The 12,737-nt window shown below is 45.2% G+C and overlaps 1 long non-coding RNA gene across 1 annotated transcript in view; it reads right to left on the bottom strand.

Annotated features, from left to right (window-relative positions):
* LOC134363154 (uncharacterized) overlaps positions 1-4,954 on the bottom strand; it is a 32,237-nt gene extending 27,283 nt beyond the window's left edge. Inside the window, exon 1 of the long non-coding RNA XR_010021688.1 lies at positions 4,828-4,954. This is a non-coding gene — a long non-coding RNA (uncharacterized LOC134363154). The remainder of the gene's footprint in view (positions 1-4,827) is intronic.
* Between the last annotated feature and the right edge of the window lie 7,783 nt (positions 4,955-12,737).

Genomic DNA, 12,737 nt, shown 5'->3' with positions numbered 1-12,737 from the left:
CTCTCCCCCCATAGCATCAGAGCCTGTCTGGTCAACACCTCTGGTCTTCCACTCTCTTTTTATGGTAGCACCACCTCTATGAGGTCTTTCCTGTCTTTTGTCCCTGCTGCTCCAACAGAATCAACTTCTCCTTCATTTCTGTCCTTCTGCAAATTTCCATGACAGCCCGTGTGTGGGAATACCAAAATGGCCCCCAAATTATTCCCTTTCCTCTAAGCAGGATCTCTACACCCAGCCCCGCCCAACCCCCCACGGATTCTGGGCAGGTCCTGTGACTTGCTTTGGCTGATGTAAAATCAGCAAACATGTTCCAGAAGAAGCTTGTAAAGTGCAAGAGCACTGGGCTTAGCTTAGCATCCGTTGCTTTCAGAACCCTGTGTCTCTGACATGAAGAAGTCCAGGTTAGCCAGCTGGCCCACTTCCCTACTCCCATCCCACTGGTTGAGACTGCCAACCACCAGCCAACCCGCCAACAACCATAAGACACCTGAAGGAGCTCAGCAGAGATCAGTCATGCTGGCAGAACTACCCAGCTTATCCTCAGAACCGTGAGTCAAATAAGAATGGCGGCTGTTTTAAGCCACTAAATTTTGGGGTGTTTTGTTACACAGCAAATGCTAACTGAACAGCCTACATGACATTTGATTAAATTATTCGTTCACATGTCAGCTGATTCAATAGTGAGTACCTTGAAAGTAGGGATCGTTTTATCCATCATTGGACCCTTAGCATCTACCACTGGATATAGAACATGGTATGAGCTCAATAAATGTTGAGCTCCACAAATGTTCATTAAACGCCTAAGTGAATGAATATTGAAATATTTGAATCAATGAGCTGTCTGTTTGTTAGGTGGGTTATTAGGCAAAGATGAAAGATAGCACTTCATGCTTGCTACTTTTCTCCTAAATTGCAGGTTTCAGTTTGTTTTCTATGAAACATCTAAGAACTTGTGGGAGAGACCCCCAGTGAGTCTGGTTACATTTCTGGCCACCCCTGCTCCATATTGTTGGGTGCTCCGATGTTGCTGGCCAGGGATGCCACAGAAAAAAATGCTGAGCATTGGCACAGGAAGTACGTTCCTCCCCTTGCCTCGTTCAGACCCCTGGGACCTTCCCAAGTACCACCTCCTCTCAGCTCACAAATGCTTTGACTGGGTGCCATTGACCTTGACCCAGGCCAGCCACACCAGGCCAGCCACACCACACCATCGCCCTGTGAAGTGGACTTGACGCAGCAGGTCATTACCCATGGCTGAAGGCCCTGCAGTGCCTGCCGCCAAGCCCTTAGCTGTTTGGCTCAGCTGGTCAGGATAGGGAGACGGGACATCCTGTTTCTGGCTCCCTCAGCTTCACTAACTTAAAGAGAAGTCACAAGTGACAAACACTTCTCCCTTAGGAGAATAACTTTTATTTTGAGTATTACATACATCAGATTCAGGAATATGGAAAACACTTCGAATTTTGATGTGATTAGTTCAAGTGGAGTTTTCTTCCTTCACAAAGGCAGGTAAACATCTTCTTATTGACTCTTCACGAATGTTAGAACAAATGAATAGAGACAGGTAAGTAATTTTCCTGGCAAAATGGAACTGTAAAGTAAAGCAATGAATGTGGCTTATTGTAAATGTCTGCAGTAAGTATGTATTTCCACTGATTTAAAAGCCTTGTCTGAAATGGCCAACACAGGGGGAAATAGCTAGGCTGTGTTCATCTCAAACATTAAATGTATGCAACGTTCAAAACACTTTAACAATTAACTGCTTGTTCCTCAATTCCTGCCCTCACCCACCAGAGACCCCTCAGCTTTCCTTGGCACAAATACTCTGGCAACCACATATTTCACCTCTTCAATCCCCAGCCACTCTTACAACCAATAGCACAGGCATCAGGTACCAGGTGACAAAGTTGAGTATCTTCTACCTGATTTAGGCTTTTACTGGGCCAGGTGTCAAGTGCAATCACCCTCAAGTCTCTAAAATGGGTTTCAGTTACGCCTGCAAAGGGCAGGACCCTGTGCTGTGCTGGACCTGAGCTAAGTGATTGCTAGGAAAGCTGACCCAGGGAGACAGCCAGGGGGGCTTAAAGTGCTTGTCTCTCATCTTGACTTATAGGTGCTTTCTCCATACTTGTTAACACACGTCTCCCACTTCTAGCTTGTACGAGTCCTTTGACTCAAGAAGGGAGCCTTTCCATTCTCTACTTCTCCATACAACCATAACACAGCAGATGACCATGTTTAATTAAAACTGTGCTGCCCAATCCAGTAGCCACTAGGCATGTCTGGTTATCTAAATAAAATTTTAAATTGAGCAAAATATAAAAGTTAGTTCTTCAGGCACACTAAACATACTTCTTCCTTCCTTTCTTTCCTTATTTTGGCAGCTGGCCTCTAGACATATTTCAAGTTCTCAGTGGCCATCAGTGACTATACCTACAGTACAGGACATCACAGATATAAAATATTTCTGTTACCATAGAAAGTTCTATTGGATAGCATTGCTCCAGGTATTTCAAGCAAATAGGGATTTTTGCAGGGAATTGTTTATAAAGGTATTGGACAGGGACGAGGGGCAAAAGGGGCAAGGTGGCATCACCCAGAAATCAGAAGCTGCTACCAACCCTGGGCAGGAGCCCACTAGCCAGCACTTCCCACTGGCACTGCCGCCACTAAAGGGAGCCAATGCCCTCAGTACAGATGGAGGCACCAGATGGCTTCTCCATTCCTCCTGCTTTAGATCAGTAGACTCTGATTAGAACCCAGCTGGCAAAGGAGTTTGGGAAATGTGAAATACAGTTTTCAGTCTTCCTGCCCCAGTGGTAAAAGTGAGATCACAGAAGGGTAGACAGAGTCTGAGTCTGAACCGATAATCTCTAGCACATGAGTGTTTCGTAATTTTACTACAGTATTGTGTATGGACTTATTTTGGCTTCTCCTGCTTTGAACTCACTGTACTTCCAAAATCTGAGGATTCATGTCTAATCTGGACAAATTGTCAGCCTTATCTCTTTGAATATTTTTCTCTCCCTTGTGATAAAGAGTCTGACTCCATTTTTTTTGGTGGCTGGCCAGTATGGGGGTCTGAATCCCTGACCTCGGTGTTATCAGCACCCCGCTCTAACCGAGTGAGCTAACCGGCCAGCCCTTGACTCCATTTTGATGTTTGGCAACTAATGCTTTTAAGCCCCACACCTTCCTCTTTCCCTCCTGCCCCACACCTGGATGAACTGATAAGCCTGAGCGCTCCCTCCCTTGGCGCCTGCAGGAAAACCGCATAGGTCCTGGCCTGCTGCGGGAATCCTCATCGCACCCACCCACCCCCAACCGCTACCGAAACCCCAACTCGGGCTCCTTTCCCTGTTCTCTCAAGCCTTTTTTTATTTCAGACCAGCTGGGGAAGGGTGCCCTACTTTCCCCAGAAAGCCTGTTATGTTTGTAACAAATATTTCATGCCATCTTGGTATGTGTGTCTGTGGCAGCAACAATCCCAACATCTGAACCGGATTTTAGGTGGGGGTCTGTCCTGCCTCTGTGGATGGCTGTGTCATCCTCCTCTCCATATTCTTCTGAAATATATATGAGGTATATGTGGGCTCTTCTCAGTTATTTCTCCACGTCCCTTGATCTCTTTAATCTCTCTGTGTGTTATTCTAATGACTCTTCCAGTTCACACATTCTCTTCAGGTATCTCAGTGAATATGTTTAGCATGTTCATGAGTTTTTCAATTTTAATAATCATATTTTTACTTCAAGAAGTTTGATCCTTTTTCAGATATGCCTGGTCAGTTTTATAGTCATTCTTTTCTTAATTTTGAAATTTTTATGTCTTTATTTGAAGCACTTATTTTATAGCCAATAGTTTCATTAGCTGAAACTCTTAGAGATCTAACTTTGCTATTTGCTGTTCAGGACCACAGGAGCACTCTTTTCTCTTTGAATAGAATTCTCCAAATCTGTGATTTAGATAAGTAGCACATATTAGAGAAAAAATTTTGAATGGTTAATGTGAGCCAAAAAGAGATTTTAGACAAAAATTTTCTTCCTTTAAAAACACTGGCATCACAAACCTTCCAGATTGGAAATACTATGAAGCTCCATAACTGTATTTACTTATTTAAAAATTCGAGTTTTCACCTTTACAACAACTTCTATTGTTACATAATACAAACTTTAATCATTTCATAACATTACATTTTTGAAGGTGATCAGCTCCTAACAAGGTTGGAAGTAGGGCCCAGCTGTTCTCTACCTTCTGCTGGTGTATCTCTTGGGAGAACAAAAACTATCATGGGGTTTTGGCTCCAGATTTCGGGGAAGTAGCCCAGGATGAGTGTTTCCCTCACGGATGGTCGCAGTTTGAAAGAGCTTATTCACATCCTCCTCCGTTCAGGTCGGATGTGGAAGGGCATGATCCAAGCTTTTTTGTTCTCATGAGTAGTATTTCCAGATCCAGTAATTTGGCAACCAAATATTCTATCTGCCTGATAACATGAAGCCAGAAGGCCAGTTTTCTGAGTATGATGCCCATGTTTCATGTGCTAGTAAAACGAGCCCAAAGAAAATGCAAGTCAGCCCTGGTTGACTGAAAGTCCTGGGAGACATTCACTTTTAAAATCCTCTTACTTTTTGCTAACACAAGCTGAACTCAGCTACCAGAGATAAGAAAAAAATGTAGAGTCGGGTTGGGTGCGAGGGGATGTTATTTCAGAGCTTAGATTTTTCTGCAATGTGACATCAGTGTTTCCCAGCCTGTTCTATCAAACTTTTAAAAGTTGCAGTTTTTTGATATGTTTAAGAATCAGGGAAGCAAAATACAGCATTTCTTACCCATCTAGTATTGATTCCGCTATAGTATTAGGAGAGAAGGGCAGGACCAGCAGGTCAGGCTTGGGTTCCAGACCCTGTTCTGCTGTTTAATGGCTGGGCTTCTCTCTTGATCTGATCTTCAGTGTCGTCGTCTATAAAACAGAAATAACAGCACCTTGTTCACGTGGGTGTTGAATACACAGAAGAGTGCTGTGCCAGTGCCGTGGTGTGATCAAGAATGAGAGCAAACGCCTCCCACCAAAGGCTTGCACGTTGTACAAGTGGGCTCAGTGGGCGGGGAAGGCCAGGCATGGTGGTGTCTGAATACGGGCTCCAAGGCTTTCTGGGATTTTGTGCTGGCTCCTTAAAATCCACAGTTCCTACTTCTCTACCCCAACCATTTCTCCTTTCCCCGAAGCTTCCTTTCTTGTCCTATAGGTTTATTGCCTGTGAGATTCAGGCCCTGGTTGTTAGTGGGGGTGGGGATGGGCACTGTGAAGTCTTTGAAAGGGGACAGAAAAAACCCGTGGGCACCTGCCTCCAGGCATGTATCAAGGATGTGAAGTACACCCAAGTAAATTCACTTGAGGTTGTGTGAATCTACATAGCCATGTTAAAAATCAGACTCTTCAGGCGTGGTAGTGAGTCTGTAGTAACTTTTGGTTATTTGACATCTCACTTACACCTTTGCTATGCTAGTGGATTGGTAGAATTCCATTTTAGAGAGAAGTGCCCGTACTCAAAATGGTTGGGAGCCACTGAGGTAGTTTATAATTGCGGATTCCACTCAAGACAGGGATTTCTTCTCTTTTCTTACTGGAGTTCTGCATCCTTCCCAGTGCAGTATCAATGGACACCAGAGATCCACATTCCCCCCTGTCTTTGTTTTCTCAGCTGTTGGAGAGGAAAGACTAAGGGCTTTGTTTAAAGCTTGTTTCTTCATTTTCCAGCTGTGTAACCTGGCACATATCACCTAAGTTCTGATGATTTCTTTTTCCTCTGAATATGAAAAAAACACCTACGTTCCTCGCAGAGATGCAGTGAGAGCACATGGCAGGTGATTAGATCCTTCATGAAGTCGATAGTGACAAGTGCCAGCATTCAAGCCAAATGAACCTGACTTACTAAATCATTTGAATTCAAGGAGAGAAATTGCAACTTATTTGAGAATCCTCTGTGAGAAAGAGAAACGTCTGTTTTCTCACAATCAACTTTTACACGCCCGAAGACTTCAAACCTGTAGACCACCTCTCTTGTGGTCTACGTGGTCATCTCCGATTCAAGTGCTTCATCAACTTGAGGCTCAACCTCAAATCGGTATTCCCCAGTTTTTTTTTTTCCTCACTTGGTAGATGGTAACACTGATAATGCCAAGGTCAAGGGTTTGGATCCCATATCAGCCAGCCATCAACCAAAAAAAAAAAAAAAAAAAAAAGAAGCAATGCCAAGTTTTTTGTACAACAGTGCTCTTTGTTTTATTTCTTCTGTGATTCCCCTGCTTTGAAAGGGTTCTTTCACCAAATATACTGCATTAATCATTCTCTCCTCCAAATTATGATCAGCAGATATATTATTGATGTAATCTGTACATTAAGTATCCTGTAAAATAAAGAACTATGACATTTTGGTGAACTTCAAGTGCATTTTCTGTTGAGCTGTTTAAAATATTGATAATAGCTTCCTGGTCCCTGCTTCTACCATTTTACCTAAATTCTGTCCTTGTGCTAAGAGCTCCTGGCTGCGACAGGCTGGGGACGGCGGCCTTCCCTGTGGAACTCCCTTCCTGCCGAGAACCAGACTGTCAGGGGCACCAGATTCTCAGCTGTTATCTGTGCTCTTCCTTCCCTTTTAATTCCCTCTACTAGGGAATTAAATGTACTAGGCAGTACATTAATGTACTAGACAGAACATTATCCTGTCTTCTGCCTGAACAAGTAACTGGAGCCACCCACATTCTTCAATCCACCTTGGAAGACTCAGTCCTAGCCTTTCAGGAGGTACTCGACCTCATTGCTAAGGACCAACATTTGGTGTCAATGTTGTGTCCCAACATAATTTTATATTAAAATAAAATTGAGCTTGGGTCTCCAAGCTCAGCCTAAGCCTGGCTTTCTCTTTTCCAGATTGATGGTCCCTAGGTTTGGCTGAGAACTGCCACGTGGGTTTATTTTAAACAGTAGGAAACAGATATGACTTAATTTGACATGAGATTTATTCAGTCTGATTCTCTTCCTGCCACCTTTCCCTAAAGACTTTCTAGAAGGAAAATTTACATTTAAAGCATGTAGAAATTTTGCTTAGGTCTCAAACAAGAGGAAGCTGTGCTTTCCCTGATCAAATAGCTTGTTTTACCACTGCGAATCTCGAAACTGATGGAGTGTCCCTTGTTTTCTAGGAAGCTCAGAGCCAAGTGTTCAGCCCTCTTTGGCAACTAAGACACTGCAGCATGTGCTTTTTGGTTTTTGGAGGGTTTTTTTTCACAGATTTTATTGAAAGATAATTGATTATATAATTTGTGGGTGCAGCATATGTTTTGAGTAACATCACTCCTGGCTTCTTTCTATTTTCCTATCTCTTACATTCCCTTAGTCTTGAGTTTCTCATTTAGTTACTTTTGATTGTATAGTATTGTATATGTCTTTGTAACCCATCTTTTAAGGACAAGGTGTGGGGTAGAAAATGATTCAAATAATAATTACAATAGCTAATATTTACTGACTATTTAAGTGCCAGTGACTATGTGTTGTCATCCAATGCTCAGCAGTGCCCTTATGAAGCAGATACTATAGTTGTCATCCCCATTTTACAATAAGGGAGCCAGAGACCAGAGAAGCAAAGTATCTTGTTCCAGATTAGAAGAACATTAAATGTTTGAGCTGGAATATGAACCCAGGTGTTCTGGCTCCAGAAACAGAGATAGAATCACGTATACCTGCAGGGAGAGATGGATGCTGGGTGGATAAGTAAATCCTGGGTTTCTAAGAGGAACTCACTTATCCATGTTGTGCACTTATTTGAAGACAGCCCCAAAGTATGTGTGTGGGTGTGTGAGCATATATGTGTCTATGCATATATGTATGTGTATGCTTCTGTGCATGTAAATATTATGTAATGTATGCAAGAAATAATTAATTGCAGTTATGTCTAGGGAATAGGAGAGAAACTTCTGCTTTTCTCTTTCTTAATTTTTATATTGTTTATATTTTTAAGTATAACATGGAATTTCTAATAAAAAACCTGTTGTGGTAGAGTATTAATGTGTAAGGAATTCAAAATCGTAAGAGGCATTTTCCCTTCCACACACCAAGAAGGCAGCTGAGTTCGTGTTCTGTGCTCTGGGGACTTTTGCTCCATGGTGCATTGGGGGAGCAGGTGCAGGCGGGAGTTGATACAGAGGATTCAAGGCCATTTCTTTCTGATTCAGGAACTCTGCAGAAGACAACCTACAGCTGGTGTTCGGGATGTGGAGGATATAGGGAGAGCCACAGGCTATGGGGTGCCTGTTGGGGCCACGCAGAAAAGCTCTGTGGGGTTGGGAGCCGCAGAGAGGGTTTCAGGGACTGGCCTGTGCTCAGTGGGGGGACAGCTCTGCCAGGCATTAGCATGTGATATAGTTTGGTTATGTTTGTCCCCCCAAAGCTCATGTTGATCCCCAATGTGGCATTGTTGGGAGGTATTTAGGTCATGGGGAGCAGATCCCTCATAAATAGATTAATTCCCTTCCTGGAGTTGGGGGGCAGGTAGTGAGTGGCTTCTCACTCTATTGGTCCCCACAGGGGCTAGTTGTTAAAAGGAGCCTGGCACCACCCCCATCTGCTTCCTCTTGCCATGTGATCTGCTTGCACCCGCCGCTGCCTGCTGCCCACCATGAGGAGAAGCAGCCTGAGGCCAGTGCCAGATGCAGCTGCCCCAGAGCCAGACAAACCTCTGTTCTGTACAAATCACCCAGTCTCAGGTATTCTGTTATAGCAACACAAAAGTGGACTACTAATATAGGCACCCTTCCTGTGGGGGAGGGCCAGGTTTGCCAGCAGCGTCATGTAGCAGGACTACAATGAAAACCACAGCCTGCGACTGGGACCCTGCTGCTTTCTGCATATCTGATAAGCCCCCAGGATTCCCCTGCAACCTGAGGAAGATGAGTCGGGGAGAAGCTGACGTCCCTTCACCCAGAAGCCAATTAAATTTGACTTGGAAAAGCTGAACAGGCCATTTCTTACACTGATTTAGAGAGAGAGCTGTTTGGGTTTTTGTTTGTTTTTTACTGAATTAAAAAAATAATTTAGAGGGAAAGATAATCAAATTAAGTGAATTGGCCCCAAGAACATCGGACGTGCCACCAAACAGACAGGGAGAGAAGCGGGGAGATCTGTCCTGAGGGGTTCGGGACAAGTTGGCAATGCAGGCCTGAGGTCTCAAGATTTGGCTCTGCTTAGAAGCCAGAGGAGGTCCAGGGGGTTTTCAACTGGGTGAGGCAGAACCCAGGCTCAAGAGGGGCGAGGAGGAGGCTGAGCTGAGGGGCTCCTCTTGGTCAAGACAAGCAGATATGTGGCTTTGATGTGGGGTTCCCAGTGGGAGGAGAGAAAGAACTCCAGCATAAAACCAAGCTTGAAGGCCACTGTCCCTTTGAATCCCCATCCAGAGTCAAACAGCATGGTGGGCCAGGTGCTATTCCAGGCTTTGGGGACATAGGACAGATGAAAGACACAATTATGAGATAAATGACTATGAAACAGTGGCAGGTAAGTGCCATAAAGACAAGGAAAGTAGAGTCAGGGCAACGCAGATGGGGAGGCTGCTACTGCAGAAAGTCACGGAGGAGACCTCACTGGGAAGATACCCGAGCAGAGAATGGGAAGAAGCAATGGAGGGACCCGCACTGAGATCTGGGCCAGGTTTGCAGCAAGGGAAACAGCAAATGCAAAAGTGGGACAGAGTTGCGCTTGGTGTGTTCACGGGCCAGCAAGAGGCCGCTGTGGCTGGAGCATAAAGACGCACAGTAGTGGCCAGGATGTCCGGAGGGTCCAGGGGCCTGAGCAGGTCCAGACTCTAGGGTTTATTCTAACTGCAATAAGGTGACACAGGAAGGTTGAGGAAAATGATGGGATCTGAAGTCACAATCAGACAGGGCCCTCTCTTCTCTGGGGAGAATGACTGCAGGGTGGGAAATGGGGTGAAAGTAGAGGCAGGGAGATCTGTTAGGACAATGCAGTGTCCTGCAAAGCACGGAGGTGGCTTGATTGTGGTGGGAGGGGTGAAGAAGAGAAGGAGGATGACTGAATTTAATGCCAGATTACATGTGGGTTATGAGGGAAATTGAGGCACATGGGCTGAGCCCAGTGCTACCAGGATGAGGATACTGGGGGGGGGGAGCAGATCAGGTTGGGGTACCCAGAGTCTGTGTCTGACATGTTCACTTGACACACCTAGCAAGACATCCAGGTAGGCTGATGGGAGTTCAGGGGAGAGTCAAGGGTGGAGGTTTCATAAAGCCTTCAGCTTACAGATGGCATTTATAGCCATAGGACTGGAGATCACCCAAGAAGAAGTTGTAGATAGAGAAGAGGGCTGAGAGCTGAGCCTTGGAGATATCCTGAGCTTAGAGTTGATGAAGGACCCAGCCAAGAGGGCAAAGGAGCCATGAGGTGGGAGAATCGAGACAGCATGGCACTGGTGGCCAAGCAAAGATGGTTTCATGAAGGAGGAATGAGAAACCACAAGTTTACCGAGAGTCGAGGAGGTGCGTGGAGAAGGAGCAGTTGGGTTTCCCACATGCGGGTGAAGGGCAACAGCAACGAAAGCCTGTCCAGTGGGTGAACAGAAGCCTGACCCGAGTGAATAGAATAGAATGGCAGGCAGAGGGTGGAGACGGTGACTGTCATTGGCAGCAGGAGCTTTGCTGGAAAGGGGCTCAGAGGAACGTGTGGTTGGAGAGGAACGTGGGGTCAAGGAGGGGTCTTCTGTCTCTAACAATGGAAGCATCTCAGTATGTTCATATGTTGGAGACAATGACCCACCATGGAGGGAAATCCTACAGCAGGCACAGGAACAGGAGGAGGAGTGAGTGCTGGAACAAAAGGGGGCGCTGCCCTTTCTCAGGAGCACAGACAGTTTAATCACAAGGCCGGAAGACAGTCGAGACAACGGGGGCAGGTACATGTGGACAGCGGAGCTGGTGTAGAGAGCGTGGGGAGATTCCCTTCTGTGGCTTCTCTTTCCTCGAGGTCATAAAGATCAAGGTCATCATCTGAGAACGGGGAGAGGCAGCAGGCATGGGACTTTGAGAGGGGAGGGGAAGGTGTGAAACAGCTGTCTAGGACAGAGGGAGAGTGACCAGACCAGGGAAGGGGGGCTCAGGGAGCCTACTGGAGGTGTGTGCTCACAGACTTCAAGCAAGACCAGCCGTCTTGAAATGGCTGCACCCGTGAGGCTCAAAGAGGGCAAGGGATGGGCTGTGACTAGTACTGGAGAGTGGGGGGCAGGCGGAAAACAGGACTCCTCTCTTCCTCCTGGCTTGTCGGGGGAGAAACGGTGGAAGGGGACAGGCGATGTGCCAGAAATGATGGGAGCGAGGGATGGTAGAGGGAAAGATGAGAGCTGGCATTCATAAAAAATATCACATGAAATTTAAAAAGAAAGAGCTGGTATTCAGAAAGCAGAGCTCTGTGGACCTACCTTAGAGCCCCATTTTATGGTTGAGGACCTGGCAAAAAAAGATTAGCAGGCTTTTCCATGTATTAATGCTCATGTGCAAGCTGCGATCATTGTTTTCTTGACATGGTCATGCAGAGCTGACTCTGCATGAAGCTGTCTCCGGTGTGCAGCAGGAAAGCAGCTCACGGAAGTGGGGGGCTAGGCATTTTGTGGAAAATTGTGCCAACAAGATAAGGATCCTGTGCTTTGAAAAATACCGCATTTTCTTACATTTAGAAAAATGTTCTCCTTGTTGATGTTAGAATTTGTGAAGCTGATTTTGAATATTTGGCTTGACAGTGCTAAGGCTGGGCTAAGGCAATGGTTTCCCAGGGAGGAGGGGAAGCCCACAATGTCGGAAGGAATGAGGACTTTGTGGTTGCTGCAGTGACTGGGCAACAGGTGAGAGCTGCTGTCGGTGGGGGACATGGCAGGGTCAGGAATGCTAGACGTCCTCCAAGGTACAGGACTTTCTCATTTAGGCATGCATTTTTGTCCAGTTTTAACTGAACTTTTCTAGGAATACACCAAATTTGCTAGGAAAGCAACTTTCTTTACATGGAGGGGAAATTGTACTTTGTCTGGTATTTTACCAAGTTGTTCACTATTTTAGAAAATCAAGTCACTCTGCCTGTCATATTTCAGTTACCAAGGAAACATACCATATTAGTCTACATTAGTGTCAGTTATATTCGCATTGACTCTACTTTGTACAGACGAATATATTTATTTAGCTCTTGTTTCTAAGTGTTAGAAATAAAAAGTAATGTTTTTTCTTAGAAATTGGTACAATCACCTGATTACTTATGTATTCTATGTACTTGTGGCTGGAGGATTTATATGTTGAAACATTCTACATTATAGTTAAGCCATTATGTTGATTTTTAAAAATTGTTCTGTTTCTAATTACGATATTGATAGACTTCATTTCCAAATAGTAAAGAGGGTGTACATAATACTCATTACCTAAGGGGAGCAGGGTCTGGTGGGTTCAGAGCAACTGTGCAAAAGGAAAGCCAATGAAGAGATTATTGTTACACTTGGGCTGAGGTGACAGAGTTTCTGGGAGCTTATTGGCACAGAGAGAACCCAAGTATGTGATTCAGAGCAAAAGAGAGTACCACACAAGGGAGAAACCAGAAAAAATGGGCAAGAGTGCTGGAATGTAGAGTTGGAGAGGCCAAGGAAGCCATGATCATAGAGGGAGGTGAGGGCTGCCCCATAGGACCTTGTGGGGT

Source organism: Cynocephalus volans, chromosome 14 (assembly GCF_027409185.1).
Source record: "Cynocephalus volans isolate mCynVol1 chromosome 14, mCynVol1.pri, whole genome shotgun sequence".
Taxonomy (NCBI): domain Eukaryota; kingdom Metazoa; phylum Chordata; class Mammalia; order Dermoptera; family Cynocephalidae; genus Cynocephalus; species Cynocephalus volans.
This window is presented reverse-complemented; position numbering and strand designations above follow the sequence as displayed.